Source organism: Malurus melanocephalus, unplaced genomic scaffold (genome assembly GCF_030028575.1).
Source record: "Malurus melanocephalus ecotype Western Australia unplaced genomic scaffold, MMel_1.1 scaffold_960, whole genome shotgun sequence".
NCBI lineage: Eukaryota > Metazoa > Chordata > Aves > Passeriformes > Maluridae > Malurus > Malurus melanocephalus.
Window position 1 is genome coordinate 14,771 of NW_026624192.1, and position 5,601 is coordinate 20,371.

The 5,601-nt window shown below is 46.9% G+C and overlaps 1 protein-coding gene across 2 annotated transcripts in view; it reads left to right on the forward strand.

The window, feature by feature from the left end:
- NPTN (neuroplastin) overlaps nt 1–5,601 on the forward strand; it is a 35,596-nt gene that overhangs the window by 660 nt on the left and 29,335 nt on the right. The window lies entirely within an intron of this gene.

The following is a 5,601-nucleotide window of genomic DNA, read 5'->3' on the forward strand; positions in this document are numbered from 1 at the left end:
AAAAAAAAAAAAAGAAACAACCAACCCACCACACCCCGAGCCTTCTCCGTTCCTTGTAGGATAGCATGAGCTAAATCCAGCGCGGCTGCCTCCTCCCCGGCGAGTTCGCAGCCAAGTGCATGACAATTAGTGGCAGAGCGGAGCGGGGCCAAGAGGCTGCTCCAGCCGAGCCTCCTGCTCCAAGGAAATCCTGCAGCGCCCAGGAAAATGCCCGTCTGATCCCGCCAGGCCGGGCAGGGCTGTCTGCTCCCCGAGAGGGAGATGCTGCTCCTTGTGCAGCATCACGGTCAGGGCTGCTCGGGCCTGCAGCTGCTGGGAAGGGCTCTCAGGAGGCTCTGCTGTGGATCCATTGGGAAAACCCACCTAGGAGGAAGGGATGCCTTGCTAACACACCAATTCCACGTTATTTTCATGGTTTCATCCTCCTTTCCCCTTCCTTTGTGCTCTGCAGATAATACTCWGTCCTGGAGTTTTCTTGCTGTTGAGGTGAATTTTGCCTCGCAGCATGGCATCCTTGGCCCTTTGCTCTAGGGGAATCCTGAAATCCCAGCATTGTGGAATCCCARATTGGTTTGGGTTGGAAGGAACCTTAAAGCTCATCCCATTCCCGCCCCTGCCATGGGTAAGAACASTTCTCCCTAGTCCAGCKTTGAGGTTTTCAGTGTGTTTGGCAGTGGTAGGAGAAATCTAGATGGGAAAAATAGTGTCCTGAAGACCCCAGATGAGAATTATTGCCTGAGCACGTGYGGGCTTTGCAGTGAGACCGGCAGTGAGCCTTGTGTCTGTTAACCGGAGTTTGGCTGTGAATGCAAATGGGAGGCTCTCTGCAGAGCGAGGCACTTTTGTGTGGAATCTGGGAAAGCCCTGCTGGAGTCGTGGGGGAATTGGGGTATCCTGGGTTCCGTGGGGTGCTGGATGGGCTGAGTTGTGRATTAAGCTGTGCCACCCCAGCACCCTCGTGGCACTGTCGAGCTCGCAGAGAAATTGCAGCCCTGGATTGGGGGCGGAGCGAGGGGCGCAGCTCCCTGAGGAGGAGTTAAATGGRTCGGCTCGTGGGGCTGTTGGGTGCAGGAGGAGCCGGGAAGGTGTCAAATGCCAGCAGCTGGGATAACGATTCCGAATGGTTGGGGGTAGTGCAGACATTTGGCGTTTGACAGCAGCCACAGGTGTGGAAGGCAACCGKGGGATGAATTCTGCAAAGGGGAGAGCTGCAAAGGGGCTTTGTTACGGCTTCCATGCTGGGCACGGAGCTGACCCAGCTGGTCTTGGCKTAAGGGGACATTGCAGGCCCCTGGTGTGTCCTAAAAACTCGTTAATTTATATTTTTAATTAAGTGGTGAGGGGAGACTGAGTTTCTGTGGGGCTTTGGGAGTTCTCACAGGTGAGYGCAAACCTGCTGGGGACAGAGGGGAGCATCCAAAACAGAGTGAAAGCTTGACACCCTTCTGCCTAAGAATATTGAATCTGTACCCCGATTTTAATTTCAAGTTTGTAGGCCCTGCTGCTGAGGAAGTGAGGTTCTTCCAGCACATAACAGCCCATGGGAAGCTTCCTGAAAATGAACAATTCCTCTTCGGCTTGGAGAACAGCTCCAKCCATTTCCTGAATTGTGGCTGTTCCTTTAGACCTGCTTTAAAAACAGCCTCACACCCGCGGGTGGGTGCTTTGAAGGGGCAGGGAAGGATYCCAAAGGGCACAGGCAGGAATTGTGTTACCTTTTATTGATGTGGAATCATCAGAGTAGGAAAGGTGATAGTCCAGGTGCTGCTGAGTTCAGGATGATAAAGGAATGGCTGTGTACCTGTTGGCACTTTGGCTCACCTGCAGCAGAAAATTCCCAGCTTTTTTTCCGCCACCTTTGACAGGAGATYGCTGCTGAATTCCCAGTAATTTTTCCAGGCTTGATGCAATTCAGGATATTTGGATATGGRTTTAAGCTTGCTGAAACTGGAAGGGAGGTTTTGACGCTTGGGTGGCTTATTTTGAAAGCTCTTGCATAAACACCTCAAGATCCCAGGAAAGTGTGTCAGGAATTGAACTTTTCCTGAATATTCTGCTGGGAAAATTATCGATTTCTGCTCATGGCTTGTGTCCAGAGCAGAGCTGAGATGGAATTGAGAGAGGGATGGGGGAACGAACATGAGGAGGAACAGCTGGRGAAAGTCAGTTTGTCAAGGAGATCKGTGTTTAACTTGTAGTTTCCAAATGTAGTTGTTGGAAAATCACTTGAATGCTTCAAGGCAGACAGCAGCTCCTTGGGGAGGCGATGAAAACATGACTTTTCCACTTGCTGTTTCACCTTTGAAGTATCTTTATTTTTTAAACAAGCAGCTGGAAAACCAAAGGCTGCAGTGTGGTAATAATTCCACTGTAGAGTGGTTGGGGTTTAAAGATTATTATCTCACATCAGTGCTTGGGCTGCCCCCTGTGAAACCTGCAGTGGGTTTTCAGCACACAAATGTGTGAGTTGGGCTGGGAGCAAATCTGAAAGTTCTTCCCTGAAGTGCACAGAATTCTTCACCTTTCTCGAGGACTTAAAATTGCTTTATTTGAAGCTGGACATAAATGGAGATAAAAGCAAATTAAGTCAGATGGTGCTTGTTTGGTTCATCCTCTACATGGATGAAGAGGGAACCAGCTGGCTAAAAGCAGAATGTGGAATTTCTGTCGGCACAAACCAGTAGTGACCGCAAAATCAGAAAAATTAGCTTAATTAATTCTTAATTCTTAAAATCAATTTCTTCTTAAAGGAGCAACTAATAAACTTGCCTTTTATCCTCGTTTGCCTTGCCAATGGATGAGCCTCATCCATTCCGCACCGCCTGTGCTGTGCTGTGCCTTTTAATGGTCCCCAGATAAATGTGGGGAATGGCTTCCCGGAGCATTTTTGGAGCCTGAGTGTGGGCTGAGCAGCGAGGAGAACGTTCAAAGTTCTCTTCTCCTCCCCACCAGTGCTTTTCTCCCTCCTCCTCCTCCTCCTCCTGCAGCTCCCGCCTTGGAAGCTGCCATCCAGGCAGGGTGACTAACAGTGTTTACGCTTGGAAATTCTGCCAGCAGGTAAAGAGGCAACAACTGCAGCGCTGCCCCTGCAAACAATGCCTTTGATTCACTCGAGGAACAGCTCTGATGCRCTGGAATTGGGCTGGGATCCTCGGGGTGAGAACTGCCCTTACAAAAACTCGCTAAATCTCCTTAAATCCATCAATGAGGCGGCCTCTCCCTTCACAATGAGCTGTTTCTGCCGCTCTTTTGAGAGGAGTCAATGGTAAAATCTCGACTTGTGAAGGACAATGCCAGCCCTGTGATTCATCTGCTCGGGCTTCTCTTGACTCCCACGGATTCCAACTTAGATAAACTCTGCTTCCAACGTAGATAAACTCTAAACTCTTCTTTCAACGTAGATAAACTCTCCTGAAATTCCAGCTGAACCTTCCTAGCTTTGATTATTTATGTCAGCAGAGTTTAGAGGGGAGAATGATCCCGGTGATCCTCAGGAAGTTGTGTTTTCCTGGTTTTTTCTGCCTGTCTCAGAGCTGGAAAACTCCTGAAATTCCAGCTGAAGCTTCCCAGCCTCGATTATTTCTGTCAGCGAAGTTTAGAGGGGAGAATGATCCCGGTGGTCTTGGGAAAGTTGTGTTTTCCTGGTTTTATCTCTGAAATTCCACCTGAACCTTCCCAGCCTCAATTATTTCTGTCAGTGCAGTGTAGAGGGGAGAATGATCCCGGTGATCCTCAGGAAGTTGTGTTTTTCCTCTTCCTGCTTATCTCAGAGCTGGAAAACTCCTGAAATTCCAGCTGAACCTTCCCAACCTYGGTTATTTTTGTCAGYGCAGTTCAGAGGGCAGAAGGATCCTGGTGGTCCTGGGAAAGTTCTGTTTTCCTGGTTTTTCCTGCCTATCTCAGAGCTGGAAAATTCTGAAATTCCAGCTGAACATTCCTAAACTTGATTTTTTATGTCAGCATAGTTTAGAGGGGAGAATGATCCTGGTGGTCCTCAGGAAGTTGTGTTTTCCTGATTTTTCCTCTTCCTGCTTATCTCGGAGCTGGAAAACATCTGAAATTCCACCTGAACCTTCCCAACCTCRGTTATTTCCGCTGATTGCATTCCTCTGCTGCCCAAACARAGGAATTCTTGGATATTCTGCTCCAGTGGCGTCTCCCCCACTTCTGCTGTTCTCCCAAATCCTTTTTTATCTTCTCATCCCAGCCCAAGTTGGCGTTATCAGCTTCAGAGATCCTCTAGGCCATCACTGGTTTTATTTCATTTTATTTCCATCTTCTTGCCTAAAATGCCCACACAAGCAGCACCCGGCTCCATTCATGTGATTTTATTTTAGGTTTTCTTTTTTCTATATGGCAGTGCTAAAACCTTGACTAAAATGAGGAAAAGTGTGTCCAATATTCTCTAAAAGTTTATTTTGGATTAACTTTAGAGCAGGTTTATCRTGGTTATTGTGGCCAACACAGCAGAGGGGCTTCCTTACCCCAAACCCTTCTCCATTTTTCCAAATTTCCCAGCAAAATTCTTCCTTCTGGAGGCTGGAATTGGCTCAGTCAGGCTCCTCCAAACAGGAAGATTTGGGAATAAACACAKCGATTTTCCTTTTTCCCAGTTCATTCTGGGAAAATATAAATCCTGACTTTCGTAAAGCTGCAGGAGGGAGTCTGGCTGTTAAAACACAACTCAGGAATTACCAAAGCTCTCCATCAAATCCAATATCCGACCATTCAAATCATGATAATCATCTGTGATTTTATTTTCGCAGYTCTAAAAATCTTACTTGATCTCTTCAATTTATTTTCACTCCCAAATTAAACACTTTTTTATTTCTGGTGCTTCTTGGCCTTTTTTTTGTGGTTTTGGGGGAGATGGAGTCTAAAATAAATATGATTTTAGCCTGGATTGAAGGTCAGGGGTTGAATATCTTTATTCCCCTGTAACATAACCACTGTAGACTTCTCAAAATTCAGTTTTTTTGAAAGCGAGTTGGGTTTTTTGGGGGGAATATTGTATAATCTGGACTGCTGGCAGGTGAGGGAAGGTGGGCTCTCCTGGCAGGCAGATGGGGAGGAAAACCAACCCCGTGGAGGGTGGGGGAGATCCTCAGTGTGGTTTTGATGTGAAAAAAAGAGCTTTGGGAGGCAGGAAGAGCCCTTGGATCTCTTTTCCTCACCTTGGAAGTGCAGGTGGAATGGCAGCAGCCACAATGGAATCTCAGGGACGCTGAGGGGTTTTTTTTTTTGTGTGCTTTTTGATGCATCAGATTGGGAAAAAAACCCAGACTTTCCAGAGCAAAGAGCCGACAAATTCACGAGATTTGCACCATGGGCCGTTTTTCTGCAGGAAAAAATAGATTAAAACGTCCAGTTCTGGTTTGAATAAGGACAAAAAAAATAAAAAAAGGTGGGCTTTGCTCTAATTCCTGTAGTTTTGCATTCGTTGTTTTAAAATCCAGGTGAAATGAAGGTGTAGCTCCTCATAATTTGTGAGTATTCCCATGGATTTTGGGGCTCCTGCACTCATTTGGAAGCCTAAAATAAAGCATTTTGTAACTGGTGTGTTACAGAATGGGGAAAAGAGAGGAAAAGGAATAAAAAGGA